We start from the raw sequence: 26,679 nt of genomic DNA, 5'->3' as shown, positions 1-26,679 counted from the left end.
AAACTTAATCCAGCTTTTCCTACACCACTTTTGGTTAAGAACATACATCGCTTTAACAATTACCGACAAAATAAATATTTGAGCAGGCATTATACATTTTTTGAAGTTTGTTCAGAATATATATTTAAACTACAATTACTAATAAAGCTAAATCTAATGCATTAGATATGTATTAATAATGCAAAATGGCCGACGCGATCCTATATTCCTAAAGAACTCTTTTAATTAATTCTTCTGTGTGATATCTTTTATAGAATTTGTAGGGATTTAATATTTGTTCGAGTTGTATAAAACACTTACAAGAGTAATGGAGTTGAATGCCTCTTTTATTGAATTTATCAACATTATTAATTGAAAAATTTAAACAAAAACTAATAGATATCCCTGTCCAAGAATATTATAATTCTGTAGTTTAAAATGCTGGTACTATGTCACTATAAATATGCTATTACTCTGTTGTTTTAATTCGTATGTGCCATAACTCCTCCATAGGTCTTTTATTTAAACAGGTTAATTCATTCACGTTTTTAGTTTTCCACCTGTCGAAATCATCGAGGAATATTCACTTCCGTTACCTTACGTTACCTAAGTACGTTAATATATTGATATGTATTACTTTATTCGAACACAGAATCACAACCCAGTCTCTCTATTAACTATTTTATCTCCGGTATTTAGTAGAATCTTGAATACTAGATTATTCTTCTACTACAGAATTCTTTTGTGAAAAATAACTAGGTTTTACTGAAGGGAAAAGTATCCAAATTCCAACATTACGAGAATAATTTACTGATAGAATACAATAATATAAACTGTAGTAATAAGATGCCAATATATATATATATATATATGTATGTATATATATATATATATATACATATATATATATATACACATATATATATATATATATATATATATATATATATATATATATATATATATGTTGACTGTACTAAAACATATATTCTTGTCGACCACGAAACTTTACGTTACCACATATTTATATTTACAACTCCGTCCTACTGTCTTCCACAATAGTTTAATAATTTGTTGCTATATATAGTATTAGTTTTTTTTCAAAATAAAACAAAAAAATATGCCTGAAACGTGAATGACGTACATATAAATAAATAATAGATTATTTTTGCCCGACCAATAAGGCTCGTTTATACACGTAAAACTTGTCCACATGACCAGTTAAAAACATATGATTCTTATGAAAAACGTGAGTTTCCTACGTGATTACTTAGTTCACTTTTTCAAACAGCAGCATCGTAAGAGTTAACATTACAGGTTTTTCGTGGTGGCGACGCACTTTGGAAGTAGGTGACTCTTTAGAGTGATGTTGAAAGAGAGAGCTTTACATACTACAGAACTAGTTTCGTTTATTTCTGTTTATCACATCGTACATTTTAAAAATACCAGATTCTTATAAAATTATTATTTTGTAATTAAGTATTATTAACGTGCTATGACCTTACACCTTATGTTGTTGTAATGAATAGTAGACTGAAGTGTGTTAAACCCGGGTCGGAAAACGGTCGGTCTGGTCCCATCCTCTGCGCTCGTTAATGTGTGGGGATGTGTGCGGTGCGTGCGAGGCGACTACATGGACCTTCAGCCGTAATCCATATTTGATAATACTGTAGTAACATTTATAATACAAATAAAAACACTGAACATGTACTTAACACCTTTAATCCAATTACTATATTGACAAGAATTATACTTATAATAAATATAGAGAGTGACAAATCGTTCCTATGCTCAGAAAACCTGAAGGTTTAGGTCACTCTGAAATAATAACACACCAACCATAACACAATGGCTCCACTTTGGATTGGTTAACAGGACTAGTATATATTATGACTACATGTATGTGATTGAGATCTAGCTTATAGGTATATCAGTACGTCGAGTTCAGTAGTAATGTACTACACTACAAGTACTTTAATTGTAGCAAATCCAGCTAACAGTCAACAAGTCAACATCAGTACCATATGTAAGTTATATGTCACGCCGATTTCCTCTTAATGCATAACGACATGTTCTGAGTGAAATTTACTACAGCAAATGTACAAGTGTTGTGTGACCGAGCCAGAGAGATAACCATACAATTACACAACAAGTGCACTCACTGCGCTCTCTGCTCGGCAGAGGTTTGAATATAAAATACTCACTTTACGTTGTGCAGTGTGTTGTTTATAGCTTTTGTATTTGTTCGTGACGTGAATACTAATTGGTTGTAATGTTAGGGCTGCTTGACAATTACTCTACCTATTATCTTTATTTGACACAATAAAAATATTATTAAAGCAATTGCTTATCACTTGGTAATTATTGGACAACATTAATACACAATATGTTTAGTTATGAATGCTACCACTTGTTCTACTCTTCAAGCACTTTTTTCACCAACTTAGAAAATGCGCATATCATCAAACTTTTTAATTGCCCGGACATAATTCACTCCTGGTTCAACACCAAGTTTACTGAAAATAAAACATAATTACATAACGTTTTGTTGGTGTGCTGCTAGGCTTCGACTACCGCACTGCTCCAATTCATGATCTGCAACTTCAGTTAAACTTGATGCCACTTCACACAAGACGAATAATCAATGACCTACTGTTCCTGAGGAAGCTGATTAACTCGAACATTGATGCCCCAGATCTACTTGTCAAGCTGGACTTCCGCACTTCTCGACACCTGCGCCACACCCATCTTTTCGCTAGACGTCAGTATTCGACCCAGTACTTGTTCCACAGCACTTTCCCTCGCCTCCAGCTGCTGGCCAACAGCATGCCGGACGACATTGATCTGTTTTGTACAGGTGAGGAAGACCTTCAAAAAGAAGTTGTTGGACTGGAAGGCACTGCATTGAATCTGTATTCGGCAATCAAAACTGTAGTTATTAGTATAACATATGGTGCATGTTCATTAGTTTTTTCCTAATTCTATTTACTTATCATGATCCTCAATATTTATTATAAATTATTGTTATTTATTTGTTATTTATTTGTTATCGTTGTTAAAATTTATTACGAATTCTATAGATTCTATTTTGTTACTCTAATACTGTTAATATTTATTACAATTATGTAGATTTTATTTACCTTTACTAGTATAGTTATATTTATTGTAAATCATATAGCTTTGTTTATTGTTATTGTTGCATAGTGTTAGCTGTATTGTTCCCTGCATGTTTCACTTTAAAGTCCTTAATTAGTTTTAAAGTCCAGTTGCATGTTTGGCTTGTCCTTCCTCATACCTTAAGTTTTTTTTTATTAAGTTTTAAATTCCGTTGCATGTTTGGCTTGGCCCTTTGTGTGAATAAGTATTAGTCATCTTGAGAAACTTTGTAAAACTGTAACACGTTGTAAATTGGTCTCTTGACCGTTGGAAGTTAAATAAATAAATAATGTAATATGCCATTTGTTTAAACTAGTGATGTCTTCGAACACCTAATTTAAGCACGAGTAGTTGGACGAACGTGTGTTGCGGAAGAACCAACCACATTACACAATTACTTATTTGGGTTTTTTGCCCCAGGCATTAAGTGGCATTTAAGGGCTACATGATTTATTGGGGATTTATTGTGTATAATTGGGGAACCAAATGGGTACAAAGCACAAAAAAATAATCCTAGATCATGGGGGTTTTCTGGTTATTCTAACTATAAATTAGCAATGAAATCAAAATAGCAAATAAATGCAAGGGGTAGTAAAGTTTTAGAATATTTTTGAATATTGAATATTGACTTCGCGATGGTTCCTATCAGCTGTTTGGAACTAATAGCCTATTTTAAAGTGATAAGCTACCTTGTGGTGAAATAGATTAGATATTTGTAATGAACGGAGTCAAATTATGGTTTTAAGAAGTTCATCTACCATGAACCAATAGTAAAAAAGGGCCCACTCATGTTCCCTTCCTTTTTTACCTCCATCTTGTTTATGCCGTGACGATTGCCATTTGCTATTGGCCTCTGGTCAGTCATAGGTGATTGGTCGACAAATGAAGACCTATTGTGACCTGTATTAGTAGTTCAGTTTTAATAATTAGTGTTGTGTTTAGTTTTTATTAAGTGCATTATTTAGAGTTAGTGAAGTTGACACGCAACATGGTGGTTGTGATTCCTGACTTAAGCGTGTCACAACGCTCTGGTATGATTTGTTTATTTTAACCTAATCTGTAATTATGTGTTTATTTATTGATATACGGCATACACCATTTTACAACAAGTTTTAAATCCGATTCAAGAGAAATAAATTATCTTATAATACAGTATAATGTATTATAATATGTATTAGTATGTATTATTATTAGTACATGTATTATGTATAATGTAGTGTAGTGTTAGATTAACTATTTACCTGAAGAAGAGATTAGATTGCAGATCTCTAAATTGTACTGTTACTGATTCTTTGTATCACTAAACGATGTCAAATATACGGTAAGATTCTGTTTACCTTTCACAATCCTTCCATCATCAAAAACAAACTTTAAATAAATTTTGATCATAACAAAAACTTCAAATTCAGAGAAAACTAATGTAAGCGGATGATATTGTCATAAAATTTAGCAACACAGTTAAAGTGGGAAGGAAAAAACAAAGGTAAGTAAACTGGCAATAAATTTAAAATGGACACGACACTAAAATCTTTATTTTTATGTTAATTATATTTATAATAAGTTATGTTAGTTAAGTTTAGAGTGTATTAGAGATAAATAATATCGAATGGGATTTACGATTGTTTATAAAAAGAATATTTAATTTACCAAACTATGTTTTTATTATAGAAAAAGGTCTAGAGAATTAATATATTTTTAAACTTTCAGCTAATACAAATTGTGAAGAAAACAGAATTTTCCGGACATTTGCCATCGTTCAGTGAAACAAGAAATCAGTAACACTACGTTTCGAGATCTGCAATGTGATCTCTTCTTCAGGTAAAGAAATAACCTAATACATAATTACAAACTAGGTTCAAATAAACAAATCTTACCAAAGCGTTGTGGCACGCCTAAGTCAGGAATCATAACCACCATGTTGTTCGCCAACTTCACTAACTCTATAAACATGCACTTAATAAAAAACTATACACAACACTAATCATTAAAACTGAACTACGGAATACAGGTCACAATACGTATTAATTCGTCTACTAACCGCCTACGACTGACCAGAGGGCGCTAGCCAATGGTAATCGTCACGGCAGACAAAAACAAGATGGCGGAAATAAAAAGGAAGGGGGACAGGAATGGGCCCTTTCGTTATTATTGGTTCATGCGAGATGAACTTCTTAAAACCATATTGTGACTCCGCATTGGTTTATTACAAAGATCTGATCGGTTTGATACTTTTGGTTTTCTCTTTAGTTCATTTTTTAGAATTGGCAACCAAAGCGGCCTAATCTCGACTGATGGTTGACTGATTGGTTGGTCTGCCAATTTAATGTATGCTGCCTCAATTAATTTCCTTTTGAAAAAATGTAGTTCCCGATGTATTATGTTGGCTTCATCCCAATTGATATGATGGTCTTCGGACCAACAATGGCGTGCAATTTTTGACTTTTCTGTGAGACCATTTCTCGTGTTTTCTTTGTGCTCTTTTATCCTTACGTTTAGTGGTCTTTTTGTCTCGCCTATGTATTTATTCCCTAATGCAACTACATTTTATACTGTAAACACAGTTTTTGGAATCCTGTGTGCCATTTTTTGGTTTTGTTTTTAAGTTTTGTTATGTCCGGAAAAATCCTGTTTCCTTCACAATCCTTCCATCGTCAAAAATAACCGTCAAACAAAGAATAATACAAATTATTTTACACGTATAATGAATTTTACTAATTACACATTACCACATTTTTTGGTGAAATTAGTTATTGAGGATAACATTTATTGGTGTAAAGAATAAACAGAGTAAGGGTGGCGCTAAGGAATGTAATTACACCTGGCAATTGGTTTTTACGTGTATATAATAAAACGGGCTTATCTTTCTATTAATTTAAAGAACCTGATAAATGTAATAACTTGTTCTACGTAAAAATGATGACATAACAACACTTAATCGCCTATTCAATTTATGGCCTTGAAAGGATAAATTAAGGTTGAAAGGAATAACACTTCTTATTTCAATCTTTTAAATAATCACTGTTGAGGACAGAGTTAATTAAGATATAAAAATTTAAATTTTTAGTTGTGAATATATAGTTTTAACTTTAAATTTTACCAAATATTAAGTATGCAATGCTTGGTCAAGTACAGTAATGCTGACTTTGAAGACAAAATTACGAAGTAAATTACAATGGCTGTAGATACACGTTTTATGATGTTATTATTAGTACTGTAATACAGATATAAAAAACAAAGTTACTATTTTCCTTTTAACACAAATTTAAAGACTTATATAACCCACCGTATTTGATTTGTGGACAGAAGCAGGCTTCTTTGGACTGCGTATGTAATTATTTATCTATACTTCCGGTTTAAGGTATTTTTGGTGCCAAAGCTGAGTATATACATATACAAACTCAGGTTTTGGGCACCAAAAGTACTAAACCAACCGTAAACTACAAGGTATAAACTACGTATATTAGAATGGTAAGAATAATAAATACGATATGTATGTATATGCCTATTTTCTCCATCGAGGCAACCACACCTATGGCTTCAAAATTATCTCAGACCTTAAATAAATGAACGGCGTCGGTAACTATTATCCAGGTGAATTAATAGTTCACATAGACATCTGAATCATGAAAAACTAATAATTATATTCATTATTATTGAAATTGTTGGAGTTATTAAATCAAACATCATGGAATTATTAAGTTTATTTAGTGGAAATATCTATGAAAGTTCTTTATTTAAGCAGGTTCTTTGATATCTAACTGGCTGTGGTGATATTTTAAAATATGTTTTTAGTTAGGCACCTATTTGTCCTAATATCTCATGATCCTCCTAATAATAAAATCCACCGGACCAGTAAAATCTCGAAAAATTATCAAGACCTGAGATCCAAAAAGAACAAGATAGGATTGCTATCACATTCAAAGACAGTTAAGTTATTACATATTACAAAATTTAATAATTAAAACCATTTTCCGTCAAGAAGTGTGTGTAAACATATACCAATAGCTTATCCTCTGGTGAAGGCTAGGGTTTTATTTTTTTAATTATTTCAATAATTAAATAATTATTAAAAAGTATTAATACCTGTAATACTAGAATACAAAATTATTTAAATTACTATATAACTTTGAGTTGCAAAACACACAACTACTCCCACACTTCATTGGAATAAAAGTCTAATGTCTTGTTTACTGAATAGACAGAATACTGAAATGTTAGAATATAACAATATTTGTGTAACAGCTTTTTTAAAATGAAACAATCGATTTAATTGAGTACTTTGAATCAAATAACCATTTTGAATAAAGAATTTTAGCTCGTTTTAAGTTTTTAGTCTGTGAAGCTAAGGTTTACAACCTTTATACGGATACTAATATTTAAAAGCGTATCACAATAATCCAATGAAAATATGGTCCTGATTGATAAGAATAAATATAACTTTCTTTTTCCTGTATAGGTTGCTCCAACTACAACTCATTGCAAATAATAATCTTTTTGAATGAGTGTTTATAGAATACTACTGTTCCATGGATGTACAGGGTGGTTATAAATTATTGTACACATTTTAAGATTGAATAAATAAATAACCAATCAACTTAAAAACATGTGAATTGTTTTATTAAATTGTAAATTTAAAACAGTTTTATATACTGACTGAAAATTAATAATTGTACACATTACAATAATTATAAAAAGTAGTTATAAAAAGAAAGTAAAAATGCCACTTAAACTGTGGGTGTAAGGTATGATTCTTCTTAATGACTTGTGTTGTGACATAGTCAGCTGGTCAACAATGGATCTTTTCACACCAGCTGTTAATTACAGTTGACTAAATAAACACTAAACTAACCTCAGTATCAAAATGGCTAGTGTGCAAGAAAAAGCAAGGTATGTTCTTTGGTTTCATGAAAGCAGATCTGTAATAACTGTTCAAAGAAGGTTTCGTTTAGAGTACGGCCGAAATCCTCCGAGTAACAATTCTATAAAACGCTGGTATAGGCAGTTTGAACAGACGGGAAGTGTACAACATAGAAAAGGTGCTGGTAGACCTCCAGTTTCTGAAGCTATTGTTGATCAAGTAAGAGAATTGTTTACGAGGAGCCTTGGTAAGTCTACTCGGCGTGCAAGTTTGGAATTAGGATTACCTCGATCAACAGTCTTAAAAATTTTGCACAAACACCTTAAGCTCCATCCATACAAAATTCAGTTATTACATGAACTAAAACCTAACGATAAACCTCGACGCTACGATTTTGCTGTTAGATTACTTGACCTCGAAGAACAAACAATAAACATTGGAGAAAGCAATTTCTTGAAAAAAGTAATTTTTTCTGATGAAGCAACCTTTCATGTTTCTAGTAAGGTGAATAGACACAATTGTAGGATTTGGGGTACTGAAAATCCTCATAATGTTCGAGAACAAGAAAGAGACAACCCTAAAATAAACGTTTGGTGTGCATTGGCTATAGATGAAGTGATAGGACCCTTTTTCTTCGCAGAACCTTCAGTCACTAAAGAGGTATACCTCGACATGCTTGAACTTTTTGCAATACCGCAAATTGAGCAAAGACAACCAAATGTTTACTGGCAGCAAGATGGTGCCCATCCACACTGGGGTAAGATAGTACGTGACTACCTAAATGACACGTTTCCTGGTCGTTGGATTGGACGGGATGGTCCAATTCCTTGGCCTCCACGTTCCCCAGACATTACACCCTTAGACTTTTTTTTGTGGGGCTATGTCAAGGACAGAGTCTTCGCCAAAAAAGTTCAAGATATTGAGGAACTCAAGAATAGAGTTCGAGAGGTTATTGGAAGCATAACTTCAGCAATGCTCAGAAACACATGGTGTGAGGTTGAATTTAGACTACAAACTTTGGGTGCAAACCTCGGAGAGCACGTGGAATTAGTTTAGTTTCCTTGTAAAAGTATGAGTAACAGTAATCTTTTTGTCCTTCATTGGTAATAAAACTGTTTTAAATTTGGTATTTAATAAAACAATTTCCATATTTTTAAGTAGATTGGTTATTTATTTATTCAATCTTAAAATGTGTACAATAATTTATAACCATCCTGTATTATAAAATTGTAAAGCAAACTATCCAAAGAACTTTTTCGGAATATGATCAATATTTTTGTACTACATGGAACTTATTTTAGTATTCCCACAGTCACTTCCTGGTGACATCAAAATTCTCATGAGATTTACGTATATACTCGTTTTATCGATAGTTAGAAAACCGTTCGAAATAAAACCATGTTCTTAATAATTATACATTGTTTAGTAAATATTGTGAACATTCCAGGACGCTTATTGTTTTTCGCTAGGTTTATAAATAACGGCACTGTTATTTTTGAAGTATGAAGGTGGCCGTTTTTGAAACTAAATGAATTCGTAATCTAGGCAATGAACTTAGACAATATATTTATAAGATACGTTTTTGTACTTAGTTTTAATTACTGTGTTTGGATATTTTGGGTACTCTGGGGATCATGTTCGGTGATGCTATGCAGGAATTGTAGGTTAGTCCTGCCATGAGGACATTTGGAATAGGTTGATTTAGTTTAAAAACTCTACATTTTTTACATTTTCTCCTTATAAAACAATCAAACGTCGTTCAGTCCAGTTACTTCGTCAAAGTAGTCTTAATGTGTCTCAAATACTAACTGGTAAACAATAAGAGATGACTTGGCAAAACCAGATAGCTATTGATATTCCCAGGACTTCCTAATGGGCAAACAAAACTAAACCTAATAAAGGCAATGTTAATCATGTTGTTGATGTTTATTGATTCTTGTAAAAACTTTGTTTATGATTTTGTGTCCTTAGTTTGCAAAAAGGAATGTTTTATTTCCCTTACAATAACTTTAAATGTAATTTAAACAGTGGGCGTCTTATAAAATGTTCAAACTTTAATCGGCCACAATATTTATACAACCAAGAAGATACTTGCCTCGAAGAAAGGTTTATTGAAATCAATGAATCTAACATAAAACCTAGTGTAAGGATATAATAATGCCTTCTTGACATCCCTTAGGAGAAATATACATATCTCGTTGGCTGAGCGTTAGCAAAGCCTATCACTCACAGGACAGGCAAAATTTCGTCTGTCTGTCCACACGATATATCGAGAACGAACTGACCTATAGACTAGACATTTTTCATTAAATGAAGTTGCATTACTATATAGGCCACACAAAGCACGATTGTGTAAGATTTGTTAATGTGAAATTACCTAACCTAAATGTTCATTCACTGTTACTTACCGAAGGAACACTATGTACAGAACGGAAGACGTGTGGCAATGAGAACGCCAGTTCAATTATCCACGCTTGGTTAAACGGAGGAGCGAAAACTGTACTACTTGTGTCATCTGACGTACAGAACATTTTAAAAGAAATATAAAACAAATTCCACACAAATTCGAGATTTTAGATCATTCAGATTATGAATTTATAAAAGTAGAATACATTATGGTACCATCTATGAATGATATCACACTAACTATTTACTTACTGGAATATAATCAAGTAGTAAATGCTTTAAGTAAGTTTTATAAGCTCATGAAAAATTCGAATTTCACTCCTTCAATAGACTGGGTAGAATTTGTTTCCTTAGGGGTCCGCTGATTGGTTTCAGGTAAGAATTTCCAGAACCAATCTCTTCATTATGAAATTACGTATGATAATATGAGTGCAATAGATGTCCATGAGGACCTGGAAACTCCTTTAGTGTATTGATACTTTTACTCATAACTGACCTGAAAATGCTTGGAATTATCTTATTGTCATTGTAATGTTGCTCGATGACAACTCATTTAGAGTCCACGAATGTTTGGTGTCCTAGAGCATAATGATGTAGGATGAAGTTCTGCGAACTACATAATTTCACACTAATATTGATCATTTAACTTTAATAAAGGTTGGTTTTGCTTTTAAATGAAACAAATAATAATCCTTAACTTAAAACATACAATCCCGACAAGTTATTAAACTACTAAATAGTAAATAAGTCGTGATACATGATAAAACGTTACGACTCAGGTTATGAATCAGCTATATTGACTCGTACATGTCAATATTGGTGATATCCTGAGAGGCAGTCAGAGAGAAGGCCACTTACAGAGTAATAAGTGTTTTCAGAGACATCTCTCAATGTTTACTCGATTACTTCGGTTTGCTCTCTTATTGAAAGCAAACAGAGACGGCAAACCGTCTTTCACGTGCGTCCAAGGCTCCGGTCTCCGAATGTTTTTCTTGTAAATTGTAGACAAATAACATTAAAATTACTTACTGATGGAGGTGCCTTTGATTGATATTTTTGTAATTTGCTTAAATGATATGTCCAAAGTTTTTTCAATAGGATATGTTTACAGGAATACAGTTTACAATAGAGGCCCCGTAAACTTCTTTTCATCTAAAATAAAGTAATACCTCGTAATATCTAAAAAGTTTGAGGTATAAAATGGATAAGTTGATCTTGCTTTCAATTTAACTATCACATTTTAATTTTTTAATACCTCTTTGGTCTTTTTGGTGATTCTACAAACATCAAATAATATTATATTACTCTTAACACTGTAACAATCTCTTTGTTTTACCGTTAGTTTATTTTTATACAAAACATGTAACTAATAATGTTTTGAGAAAAACTAACGTTTGAAAACTTTAACATTGTTTTATTTAGAAGACTACGTAAATAAATTGCTCATCCTAACAAAAATACATGATTTTTATATTTTAGATGTATTAAATTCTAGAACTAGACCTATAAATAATATTAATTCGACAAAGATTTAGTTTTTCAGTTCCTAATATTGCGTGTTTGTGAAATTAAATTAAGTTCACCTTCTTCTTAATCCAACGTCTAGAACAGTACAGAATCTGACACTGTAATAGACTTGACTCTTGGAATCTAGCGTGTTCGTTTGAAGAGATAAAAAAATGTAGGTAACAAAGAAGCTCGAACTGAACTCTTTACAGCGTTCCGACATCAGGTCACCTATATCATAAAATAAAGTTTGATCTAGACCGCGAACATCGTATAGGTTAACTCTCTATATCGATGTCAACTACACATCGATGAGTTCCGACATCAGGTCACCTATATCATAAAATAAAGTTTGATCTAGACCGTGAACATCGTATAGGTTAACTCTCTATATCGATGTCAACTACACATCGATGAGTTCCGACATCAGGTCACCTATATCATAAAATAAAGTTTGATCTAGACCGTGAACATCGTATAGGTTAACTCTCTATATCGATGTCAACTACACATCGATGAGTTCCGACATCAGGTCACCTATATCATAAAATAAAGTTTGATCTAGACCGTGAACATCGTATAGGTTAACTCTCTATATCGATGTCAACTACACATCGATGAGTTCCGACATCAGGTCACCTATATCATAAAATAAAGTTTGATCTAGACCGTGAACATCGTATAGGTTAACTCTCTATATCGATGTCAACTACACATCGATGAGTTCCGACATCAGGTCACCTATATCATAAAATAAAGTTTGATCTAGACCGTGAACATCGTATAGGTTAACTCTCTATATCGATGTCAACTACACATCGATGAGTTCCGACATCAGGTCACCTATATCATAAAATAAAGTTTGATCTAGACCGTGAACATCGTATAGGTTAACTCTCTATATCGATGTCAACTACACATCGATGAGTTCCGACATCAGGTCACCTATATCATAAAATAAAGTTTGATCTAGACCGTGAACATCGTATAGGTTAACTCTCTATAGCGATGTCAACTACACATCGATGAGTTCCGACATCAGGTCACCTATATCATAAAATAAAGTTTGATCTAGACCGTGAACATCGTATAGGTTAACTCTCTATATCGATGTCAACTACACATCGATGAGTTCCGACATCAGGTCACCTATATCATAAAATAAAGTTTGATCTAGACCGTGAACATCGTATAGGTTAACTCTCTATATCGATTTCAACTACACATCGATGAGTATTGTCAACTACAATGCTCTTCAAACGGCAGATTTTCTGCCGTATTGGGCGCCAACTGTACGGAAACGTGGACTCCACTCCAATGTCTCTTCCGCACTGTTTGACTCATGAAAATAATTCAAATGTTTCTTATTAACATTTTATTATGCTACACCCAACGGTGATAACATATTTCGTTAGTTTTAAATTGAGGAAAGAGTTTAAGTCTTGTTGTAGAGCATACCTCAATTCCATAAAGGACAGTTTTTAATAAGAGATAATAAGTTAGTGTTTAGTTGGTAATAATAGGAGTTTGTGCACACTAGATAACACAATATAACATATTATTGTTATAATAGGAATTATTTTATAATATTATATTAGGACGAGAAAACTGCATGTTTCGACAAGTAAAAGAAGATCTGGGTTATTTGAACATATTTTACCGCAAACGTGGGTGGAGATTATATTCACATACGGAAAACTGGTAGTAAAACTAGGTTATGAATCTCGGGATTGATCGTAGTCCTCCCTAGGATAAGTAACAACATTGGTTTTTGTATAATATATTGTAAAACATTATATGTCTAGATCCACTTGATTAATTCATCTTATTGACAGTGCATGACTTTTATTTTGCGATTTGGATTCCGTCATAAACTTTTATTTATTAGAAATATCTCATTTTATGTTTTTCAATTTGTTAAATTTACAAAAGAAGTAGTACTCCTATATAACCTTCCTAGCTAAGTTGATTCTAAAATTCCGGATTAACAAAGTGAGTCACGAATTTGTAGACTGAAATTGAACTTTATTAATAGATGGAATAAATGACATATTGCGTTTTAGTTACAACTTTAAGAGTATTAATTGGTAAAATCTCGTATATGAAGTGCTAAAAAGGGGTAACAGTTGATTTCAGATTCGATCAATAGTCAAACTAAAAACAAAGGAATTATTTTTCAGCCCATTCAAGTCTAGAGACAGCGCAGTCAAAAGTCTCCTATTAGAAGGCCATAGAGAATGAGTTTGATTTGGAAACATCCATTACGGTTGTTTGGTTTAGTCACCATTTCAACTGGAATAGTGCTGACAAACTATTATCTACTCGTACATCACATTCAATACCAGAGGCCACACTGGCAGGATACTCTACTGGTGCTATATTTTGCAACTTTACGAAGCCAAATGATACGATCGTTAATAAGAGTTAAATACATTTTGATATTCAAAGAGATATATACGCATACTCTGTAATGGTAGTAAATAATAATTAAATCAAGTGGTGCTTTCAGCAATAGTTAGCTTTGATACCAGTTGAGGGAAAAAATGTTCCTCTCGTCTAACAGTTTTTGGATTACATTTTTACACAAGTACAATATTTATCTTGAAATGCGCGCTCTTTGTTGTATACTATTCCCTTTGGTCAGGTTAAGAATTTACAAGGTCTCACGTTATGTGGGGGTCCCCGGGGAAATGTTGAGAAAGCTTTTCAGTGTTCCACATCGCCTCCTCTGTAAATTATTTCTTTTTAACTACTGTAAGTTATGCGTCGCTATTTGTAAAATATAATTTTTCTCAAACTGTATTGCTTCCATCATTGAGTAATTTAAAGCAATTATCTCATTCGTCTTCAGTATCCAAAATCTACTTACTGACTATGATGTATAAAACAAGTTTGGCGTTATAGTCAGCAAAACCATGCAGAATAAGTTACTTAAACCTTACTTCACATTATTGGCATTTGTAATAAAAATTCTACTTTCAAAACATACTTTAGCTTTGGCCAGCTATTTATTATTGCCAGAGTTAAACTGAAGAATATTTGACGGTGGATGCTATATAATATTATCAGGGTTTTCTAACGCGTTAAAAGTTTAACCTGTTAATATAAAATACCTTTCCACAACAAACGAAACTCACTTGGTAGTTTTGTACCATCTCGTTTGTCAAAAATTCAATTTATATCTATCTTACTAGATATACAATTTTTGTATGATTTATTCTGATAATAAGTTGTTACTCTCATACACGCTACGTTTTAATGTAATTAATTACTAATTTAAATATGCAGTTGGCAGTTTTCTTTGTTTGAAGTTGCTTTTGGAATATTCATTGAGTGATAATATCACTAATGTATATTATATAAATACTACTGTAATCTAAAATGTCCATATTAAGAATGTCATTCAGAACGAAACTAATGTAAAATGTTTATAGCCTGGTAAATTAATCTAAAACTGGACTAAGTGTTGATATACAGCAGAACCAAAAGTATTTGTCATGGAAAGAAACCTTAAACATGTTTTGGTTGTAGGTATGAACAGACAATGTTAAATACAGGGTGAATTTAAGTTAGTGTCGAAAAAGTTTTTGGGTGATACTACTCAGTATTATAGACCAAAATATGAAAATAAAAAATCCCTATCCCATCTATGTTTTAACTACGACCAATTTCGCTATTTTGCTAAAAAATCATGTTTTGTTTCAATAAAACTCAATTTCCTCCATTATTTTTAATGTTTTTTTAATTATGAATCCATTTTTGAAATCTACACAAAATTTTACATGAGAATAATGAAGAAAAACTGTCTTGAAAATAAGTTTGATACAAACAAATTGGTAATAAATCAAATTCTTAAGTTGAAAATTGATAAGGACCACAATCAGAGGGACAACATAGTTTTCCAACAGGACGGTGCTCATCCTTATTTCAGCAATGAAGTGCGTCAGTGGTTCACGGACAATTACCCGACATGGATAGGTCGCGCTGGAACTGTAGCTTGGCCGGCCAGATCTCCTGACCTATCTCCTATGGACTTCTTTGTTTGGGGGACTATGAAACAGGAAGTTTATTCGACCACTGTAAACTCTGAGGAAGACTTAAGAAACCGGATTGAGTTAGCTGCCCAAATAGTGCGTAACAAGTTATCTTTGAACGTGACGGTTAGGGCCATGAGGAAGCGTGCGAGAGCCTGCATTAGAAACGGAAGAGGGCAATTTGAAAACAATTTGTAGATTACTTACTTTTATGATTGTTCTTTTTTGTAACTGTACTTTATGTGTTTATCCTATGTTTGATTTGTTATTGAATTAAACACAATTTTGACTGGTTATTTGGCACCGTGATACTTTAAGTAGACCTTGTTTTCCCAATACTGATTCTTTAATAACCATTAGAAGATGAAAATAAAAGTAACGTTGCATTATATCATTTTAAAGCCCACAAAATGGAAAAGTTTTTTGTGGTATTGGCCTGTCTTCAGAATTAACTTCATTTAATTCCTCGGGTCTAATATCTTTTTAATGTTTTTTTCTGAAAACTTAAGAATTTGATTTATTACCAATTTGTTTGTATCAAACTTATTTTCAAGACAGTTTTTCTTCATTATTCTCATGTAAAATTTTGTGTAGATTTCAAAAATGGATTCATAATTAAAAAAAAACATTAAAAATAATGGAGGAAATTGAGTTTTATTGAAACAAAACATGATTTTTTAACAAAACAGCGAAATTGGTCGTAGTTAAAAGATAGATGCGATAGGGATTTTTTATTTTCATATTTTGGTCTATAATACTGAGTAGTATCACCCAAAAAATTTTTCGACACTAACTTAAATTCACCCTGTATTTAAACTACCTTAGAAACAGACTTATTAAATTATATATAACATATACTACGTGACGTCGTAAGTGAATATAGTGGATCTCAGATTATCGAAAGGCTGTCACCCGAAGTTAACATTTTGTCTCACTACTTGTAGTAGACCAATATACTAGCAGCAGCTATTTTATAGTGTTGTACCTAATATTTGTAGGTCTTTCATGTTCTCTACAATAAGGTAGTTATAGTGCGAAGGGTCTGATTCAATGTGAATGTTGAGTTTAATTCCAGCTCACCATTTTCGTATTTTCATGCTTAAATCGTGTTATTCATCGTAAAGTATACCTAGCTGATATTTCGGAGTGTGGAAACATAACCCTATAAACACACACTCATATAAAAACCGCGACTTCCCTTGATAAACGGAGATCAGTAATATTTCAAGAGTCTTCTACTTAAGCACATAAAAGAATTCACTTGCTTTACTTAGGACCAGTTACGCGGATAGTTCTTATATGGAAATATTCTCCTTGGAAACATTCACTGAGAAATATATTACAAACCATTTTATCCAGAGACCAAGGATATCCACATTGACACGCCTTCCCGTGTCTTTAAATATTTCCATGGGATTCTTCCCATATCCCATGCTCTTCCAGGAAATACTCTACTGTTTATTCACCCAATTCATCCATATGTGAACCTAAAAGCCTCAGAGTCCGAAATTCATAATGCATCATCCCTTCTTGGCATTACTCATCACTACATTGTTCATACATAGAACGGGTCAAGTTGCCTTATGTGTATTTTATAGGATACTCTACAGATACCCTAGTTCATTCGTAAATTGTAGGGTAAACGTGTTTTATAGGATGAATTCGGAGATGAGTTTTGCCAGCAAGTTGATTAGACTATAGTTAACTTTCTGGATATAAACAATGTTTTAACATTTCGAGCGTTTTGTTAAAACCTTGCTAAACGGATAGAGATAAGATAAAGAGTGACTACACGTTATTTATTATAAAATTGATTTTTTTTATAATAACGGTTATGAAGTTGGATGTGAGGGATGACCTCTGCTTTGCCCGGTACACAGTTTGGGAGACTCAAGTCTGTACTAGCCTGCACTGGTACACAATTATTAGCTAACATACCTCTTGGATGTTACATTTCAGCTTTCTATCGTACTAGGAAGTGGGATGGACTTTAATACTGAGTACATCAGCACCAGAAGGGGTTACAGCAACGAATTTTGATTAACTAGAGGTACTTGATTAATTACAGTAATATTTATTTTCAGGAAATTCAATCTAAAGTTTTAATTTACCCGTGGTATATTCTAGAAATACCAGCGAGGTTCCCAGGTGTAGGGTAAGGCTATCGAGGTTAAAACAACAAAGATTATTCTGATGGAGTTTTGTCTTTTATGAGATTAAATAAACCAGGTGAATTATTATCTTGAAAGGGTTTGATCATTGAATAGTTAAATTCACCAGGTTGTAACCATTTACTACCAGAGAATTTTATATACCGGGGTTGAAACTGCTTAACGATTTAAAATGTTTCTGTTACACTATCCAAGATTAAATCACAATTTGAATGTTATTATTTTATTTTGTTTGTGCAAAATTAATTTATTTTGCCCCCCCCCCTCCCGTCTGTCACTGTCCAATATTTTGTGTTATAACACCCCCCACAATACTTAAGACTTAAAGTTGTGGTTAAGATAACACTGTTTCAGAACAACTACTAATATGGTATAATAATAATGTTATGTTAAAAAATAAACTTGTTACTCTACCTATAGAAAAGGTTGATTTTTTTTACTAAGAACATATTTACATAAGATATAATTTTATTTGTGAAAATATACGGTTCCTACTTAAAAAATGTTTCATAGGTTTATGGAATAATCTACAGTGCGGGATACCGATTTACCCTGTATATGGTTAATTAGCAGACCGTGCAAATGCTGCAGGTTGCACCACTAGAAATACTAATAATAATACTATAAGTAGCAAAAAACATTTCAAGAGTAAATAAAATATCACAACTCTAGTCAGATGCACTTCCCAAATAACCCTTTTAAGGGAATATTTTAATTAATAACTCTGAAAATAGCTCTTTTCCGTTTGTATACGGTATTATGTGATTTATAAGACGGTTTTAAGATGACAAATACCTAACTTCACTTCTCTATGAAATAAATTCGTATAGCACTAAACTATACTCTATTTAATATTGAATGTAGTTTATATTTTTGTACTATTGCATGACAAGTATGGTAATTACTGAGTATTTCTTTTCAAAATATTTATTCCAAAAGAAGTAGACATTGATAGTTAAAGGTGAAAAAATCATCGGTCACGTAGATTATCTCTATAAGCAATAGTATTTTGAATGTAAATGTATTTTTTGATAAGAAAAATCTATTAACGATGAATATGCATGTAAAATATTCTTATAAATAAGTTGCAACTATTATTGTTTTCAATGTTAATTAAAAATAAATAAAGATATTGTTAAGCTGAAAAATAATTTGATGGGATAAAAACCCGCCAAAAAATATAATAAACTCTTTTTAAATCGAATTAATGAAATTCAATTTAATACGTGTTTTGTTTGAATTAAACTTGACATCATAAAATATTATTTATCTAAAACTTATCAATAATTGTGTAATGTATTATTTTAATACTTTATTATTACTTTAATAAAATGTTCGAGTGAACATTAAAATATTGCGTTATTGTTCCTTACCTCTTGCACATTAAAAGTCACAGGATGAATCACAGCCAAGTCACCGTTGGGGGTCACCTAATAGTTATTATATAAAAGAAACTGTCCACTCTACTCTCGTTTCAGTTGTGTTAAATCATATTTAGTAGGCCTTTTAAATCGTGTCTACAACGATTATAACGTATCCACATACAATGAATTTCCTCTTGGCAAAGGGAAGGTTTCCTCTCTTACTCGAATTTTTTCTATAACCCGAAAGAATATAGTCACATATATGTAAATTTAAAAGGATAACTAAACCCTATTTATGAATAGTTCACCCTACAAACCGTAACTACCTCTGAAAGTGTGATATATAAAAGTAATTACATATATGTTCCTGTTATCATAAAACGCTGAGGTTTTGGAGTAAGATGTTTTTGTCTTTTGTTTTCGTTGTAACTTCTGACTGGTTTATGACAAAAACAATTTTAGGAAAACAACAGTGGTTTGGTTTATAAATTGGATTAGGAACACGTTTTGTGTCTTAATAAAAGTTTCAATACCAAAATGAAGCTTTATTGCTAAATTTACATTAAGTAATCAGCGTTTTATGGCCTACTATGGGTAAGTCGTTCCGTTTCTGTAAAGAACTGTTATAAGATTCACACACTGTTAATAAATTTTTTTATAATTGATTAAAGTGTTTGGTTTGTGTTACAATAATTTTACATTCACAAATTATATGCTTTATTTATTATTTCTACTGATATAAACATTTGAAATGTTTGGTTTTTGCGTGTTTGTTGTGTCCTAAGAATAAAATAAAATCATATTTTTTCTATTTTAAATAGTTTGTGCTATTACAAGTATATTGTTTTATTATAGAAAGACTATTTTATTTCAATAATACGGATAGTACTTAACTATTTCTAGTTTTTTTTTTTTACTTTTAACCCACAATAAGTATTTTCTAAAATAGGTATAAGTATAGTTATAACTATTTAAATAAAAGGGATAACAATCAAATTTTAAATTGTAATTATACTAAGACCAATCTCAAGAAACACGCTTTTATTTTTCCTCATAAACAAAGCCTAAGAATAAATTGAATACTCAATAAGTAATGTCATATTTCTTTATAACACATAATAAAATCTTCAACGATGGCGAAGGTTTTGAATCCTTTTATACGAGTATTTGAAATCATCCACAATTATTAACAATAATAATAATAAACAAGAATTGATTTTTAGAACGGGACTAAAACCCGCAAACAGATCGATGGACTTGAAACTTCAAGTTAATTCAAGTTAATCATTCAAATACCTCAAGTAAATAAGCACCAAACATCTGAGGTGTTTAAAGATATATATATTTTACACTTCCAAAGATAAAGTTTACTTATTTATTCGCCTTCTTACCCAATCATAGATTATAATTCCGTAACAATGGACCAAACATTATAATTTATCGTTATTATACGTCTTTTATTATCAATTTTCATTGGAAAAATTTTTTAAAAGGGGTTTTCCCGTCACTTTTTGAAAATAAAATTTTTTATTTTTCCTTAAAATTTAAAAACCATTTAAAAAAAATTTTTTTTTCCTTTTTTACTAAATTAGAAAATTATACCCGGGGTTGGGGACAATAAATTCACCAGCACTTATTGAGGTCCCCCTTTTTTTGTCCCTAAAAACCCCCCCTAAAGGAGAGGGATTTAAACCTTTTTGCCCCCTTTCCGGTTTGGGTAGAAAATTTGCAATGTAAGTACAGTACGTGTGCCTCATTTAAGTCTTTTCAAAAGGTATTTCCCCCAAAAATCTTTTGGGCAAAATTTTAATTTGTAAATACTTAATTTTTATTATTAATTTTAAATATTGTCATCAATATCTTGGGGGTTTAAATTTAATTACTGAAATAAAATTTTTATTCCCCATAATTCGGCTTTAAATTTAATTTAGGGTTTCAAATTTTCCCAAAATAATTCCCATTTTTAAAATTTTTGGGTTTAACCCGGGAAGTTCCCACAGGATTTTTTATATATAACATTTTTTTACAAAAACCATAAGTCCATAGACCTTTTTTTTAACCCTTTTTGGATCAAAATAAAAACTTGTTTTGGGGAAAAATAAATTTCGGGAAAATTGGGGAAAAAGTATTTTTCCAAATACCGGGTGCCCTTGTATTAAGTCTTTTTACAAAAGGATTTTGTTTTGGGAAAATTTTTTTTTTTTTGGACCCGTTTGAATTTTATAATTAAAGTCCCTTTTGTAAAAATTCCTTTTATTTTTTCAAAGTTTGCCCCAAATTCCCCAAAAATTTATATTTTTTTTTTGAAAAAAAAAAAAATTTTCAAAATTAAAAAAAAGGGGGAAAATTTAATTTAAAATTCAGAAAACCAAAACTTCTTTTGTTAGGTTCTTCAATATTTTCCCAAATAAAAAAGATAATTTGACCCTTCGTGACTTTTTAATTTGGGCCCAAATCTCACTTTAAAACAAATTTTTGTGATTCAATTTAAAATTTTTAAATTCTTTTTAATAGACATTTGGGGGGAAAATAAATTCCTCAAAAATTAAGCTTTAAATCCCCCAAATTTTTTGAAGCTTTTTGGGGTCGTTTTCCTTAAAATTTTTAAAAATCAAAAAAAATTTTTATTTATTTGTTGAAATTAATGCAATTTTTTTTTAATACGTTTTTAATTTATGTGGATATTTAAATCCCTTTTTTTTATAAATGGGTTCCTGGTTTTTTCCAATAGGATTTGGGTTAAAAAAAAATTTTTTAAAAATTTTATTAAGAAAAAAATTTCTTTTAAATTAAAAAATGGAATAAAAGTAAAATTTGGGCAAAAAAATTTAAAAAATGGGGTTTAAAAAGTTTAAAAAATTTTCCAACAAAAAATAAAAAATTGGGGAATTAAAATTTTTTTTGAAACTTTTATTCAAAAAAAATTTCCCTATTTTTTTTAATAGACAAATCAAGGGAGGGGAAAAAAACATTCAATTTTTATAATAAAAATGCATAAAAAAAAATTTTAAAAATTTTAAAATTTTTTAAAACCCTATAAAATTTTAAACTTTTTGGGGGTTTCCCAAGGGGTATTTTTTTTTAATTAAAAAAACAAAAACCTTTTTTTTTTTTAAAAATTTTTGTCAAAATTTCCCTAAATTTTTCAAATTCGTTTGTTTTTTAGGTTAAAAATATGGAATGGATTAATAAAAATTTTCAAACAAAATTTTTAAATGTTTTTAAAACTGTCACTTTTCTTTGACCAAAAACTTGGGTTTTTAAAATTACTAAAAACCAATGGAGTAATTAAACTACGGGGGAACTACCCAATTTAAAAAACCCCTTTAAAATTTATCAATTTGGGTTTTGGGACCCTAAGGGGAACCCCTTTTTTTTTTAAGGGTTTAGAAAAAATTTTTTCCCTTGGGAAATAAACTAAAAATTTTCTTAATAAAAGAAAAAATTTCAAAATTTAATCCAAGCATAATTTTATCAATAAACTTTGGGTTTTTCTTTAAAATTAGATGATTAAATTTGGGGAATTGTACCTAGTTAATTTTTGCGGAACGGTGGGAAAGTTGAATAGGCGCGGTGGTAAAAGGGGTTTTTGGCCGGTAATCCTGATGTACGTTTGGCCCCAAACCAGAAAAGAAGAAATCACCACTCCATTCGAGGGAAAAATTTTCCAAATTGGGAGCTGGTTTTTTCTACCCATAGTTGGATTTAATATATTTATGCGGGGGAATTCATTTCAAATATTTAAAATTTTAGTCGTTTAATCGCTTTTGGTAAACATTATTAGTTTACTCCTACAACTTTAGTAATTTTTTTATTTATATACGTTTAAAATTTCTAAAAATTTACTTTAATTAAATTTAATTCAATTTTTAAGTAATGTGTAATTAATTTTATCAAAAGTAAAATTTAGTTTGGAAATTATTGATATTAAAAAACTTTTATTTTTTGTTAAAAAACCTTTTAAATTACATTTTGTTTAATTTTAATTTTACTTTTTAATCCCCTTAAAAGAATTTGCATTGAGTATTTGAAAAATAAAAAAATTTTTAAATTTTGTTAAATTTTTTGGAAAAATTCGGTAAAACAAATAATTTTCCCTGTGTTAATAAAATTTTTTCTCCAATTGTTTTTGTTGCTTATCGTGCGTAATTGACTACACATGGGCAATGTCAAATTCCTTACTAAAAGAAGAATTGTTTTTTAAAATGGAAAAAAACATAAAAAAAAAACCCAACTTGGCTAATTCAATTTTAGTTCCAAATTTTACCTTTTAGAAAAATTTGGCCTTCAAATTTGTAAATTTAAAATTTCCTAAATTGCATTTTTTATATTATATGGGTAAAAACCAAACTTTTTTGCATTTTTTTTAATACCCGAAATAAATACACATTTTTTTAAAGAAAATTTACTAAATAAATTAATTGGATTAAGTTTAATGTTGACCGTTAACAGAATGCTTAAAAGAAAATTTTCTGGGTTTTTCTAATTCAATATATAAAAACCCGTTAAAAAATTTTTAAAAATTTATTTACACATTCCTTGTTTGTTTTATATTACTTTAGTATCTGATTTATTCTTATTAAATTTTTTATATTTGAAGGGGCGTTTTACTTTTCCTTTAAAAAAAATTTTTTTATAATATAGAAGAGCAAAATTACTTATCAAAGACAAAAACCCAAAAATTTAATTTACATGTCGTGGTTTCATTTTCGTTGTTTAAGTTGAATAAATGATTTTCCCTTAAAAGAACCTCTTAGGGACTTGAAAATTTTTTTTTTTCAATTTTTGTTTTGTCTGTTGAAGGTAATTATTTATTTACATTAATTTTTTATGGGTAATTTAAAAATAATTACTTAAAATTTTGTTTTTCATCATTAATTTGGGTCTTGAAATTTTATACGGGGGTAAATGAAATTGTAATTTCGAATTAAATTCTAAAAGTTATTTTCTGTGATTAAAAATAATTGACTAACTTGAACTGGCTTAAATTCCTTTACAAAGACCCAAATTAAATTTAATGGGCCTAACAAAACCCCAACTGCGGTAATCAGGTAAATTCCTGAATTTTTAAATTTTGCCCTAAACCTTAATTTTTAAAAATAATAATAAGGTTAATAGGTGTTTCCCAGCTGGAAAAACCAATTTTAATGCAATTAAAACTTTACACAGTTTTTTGCCCCGTTTTACAATTTAAAATAAACATTCATTTTTATAAGTTAATTTTAATATTATTCAATGATTTGTAAATTTGGAAATTTTTTTATACAAAGGCGAAAAAAGTTTTTGACTATAATTATTTCAATTTGGAAAAAATATTCTGGTTTTTCTTCGAATTAATGTAATAAATTTTTTTTTTTCTTTACCTAATTTTTAAATTTGTTTACGGCTTCGGTAATTCAAAAAACAAAATTTTTCAAAAATTTTTTATAATTATTTAAGTATTTATTTACTTTTTTCAAACCAAAAAGTAATATTAAAGTTGGTAAATTTTTCTTTTTGGTTTAAAAAAAAATTTTTTTATTAAATCATTCTTTATTTTGCAAAGTTTTAATTTTTTAAAATGGTTTTCTTTTGAAGGATTTTATTACCATTTATATCAAGAAATTAGGAAAAAAATTCTTTTTTTAAGTATCCTTATCCTTAAATTTGGTTTAAATACTTTGGGTGAGATTATGCAAAAAACTCCGATTTCAATAATGGTATTTTTTGCATTTTAATTTAGTAAAACTATGCGTCTGCTTAAAACATTTAAATAAAACGTTACCGAAAAACCTATTTTTAAAAGTAAATGGGTTTACGTAGTAATTATTGAACATAAATTTCCTTAATTTTAAATTTTAGCAAAATCTAATTTTTACCCAAAAAGTGGGGGATAGTAGATATAAAATAAAAAATTAATTTAATTAGAAAATTAAAATTTTAATACGAGTTTAAACATTCGCATTTACCCTTTTAGCATATAACATCATTTTAGGTATTAGTACATTTTAAAAGATTAAGTTTTTAATTTTTAAATATGATTGATATAAAATAATGAGGGAAGTTTTGTTTAAAATGGCCCTTAAGTTAAAAAACCTAATAAATCTTTGTTTTAATTTGGGTAATCTAATAATGTTTTTTTACTAATTAAATTCTTGTTTTTCGGGTTCGGCCTTATTTTTACAAAACCCAAAGAATTCAATTTTAAATTTTTTTTAGATTTTTAAGTTTTAGGTTAAAATTTTAAACTATTTTTTAAAATTGAAAAAAGCTAATAATTTTTATAAAAAATTATTTAAAACAATTTTAATTGATTGTGGGAATTCTCCAATATTTTAACAATTCAATTTTGTTAATTAAAATTTTATTCTACCATTTTATTTATTACCAAAAAACCCTTTGGAAAACAAAACTGGTTATTTATTCAAGGAATCCTTAACCTGAAAAAATTTTCTTAGTTTCTTTTCCCCTTTAATAATTAACAAAACCCCTTTCAATAACCTGGGTTTTTCCCAAAACTTTTATAGTGTTTAGTCACTACTCATGATTATTTTCAAGTTTTTCTATTGAGAATTTACCTTTTTTTGAAAAATGAATATTTACTATTTTTAAGTTATAATTATAAAACTATTTTAAAATTACATTTAAAAAAAACTAAATTTAAGAACTAAATTTCTTTAGTAAATAATTCAAGAACAATATAATAAAAAAATTAATTAATTAAAATATTGGAAAAAAAATAATAATCCAATTCTACATAAAAAACTTTTAAACAAATAAAAATTGAGTACTTTTATGTTCCCCCTTTTAATTTTAAAACTTAATATAAAAATTTTTGGGGAGTCCAAAAATTTATACATAATTTATTAAAATTTAATTAATATTAATTGATTTGTTTTTTGTAAAAATAAATCAAAAATACCAAGTGGTAGTAAATTTAATATGTAATTTTCCTGATTTTTGCACCAAAACTCAAAGAAATTTCATTTGTACGAATGACAGTAATATGGGTTTAAAAAGTAAAGGTTAGTAATAATATTAAAAACGAATTTAATGTATATGAATATTAATTAATAAAGTACCATTTATTTGGGAATAAAATAAATTTGCAAACAAGTGAAAAAATTGAAAAACTAAATAATTAATTAGGGCTAAATATTCCAATTTCTATGGTTTAATTTATTTAAAAAAATATAAAACTTAAAAAAATAATTCCTTTCTTAAAT

The sequence above is a fragment of the Homalodisca vitripennis genome, chromosome 2 (assembly GCF_021130785.1).
Source record: "Homalodisca vitripennis isolate AUS2020 chromosome 2, UT_GWSS_2.1, whole genome shotgun sequence".
In the NCBI taxonomy this organism is placed as follows: Eukaryota; Metazoa; Arthropoda; class Insecta; order Hemiptera; family Cicadellidae; genus Homalodisca; species Homalodisca vitripennis.
The sequence above is the reverse complement of the archived record's forward strand: the minus strand, read 5'-3'. Positions refer to the sequence as shown.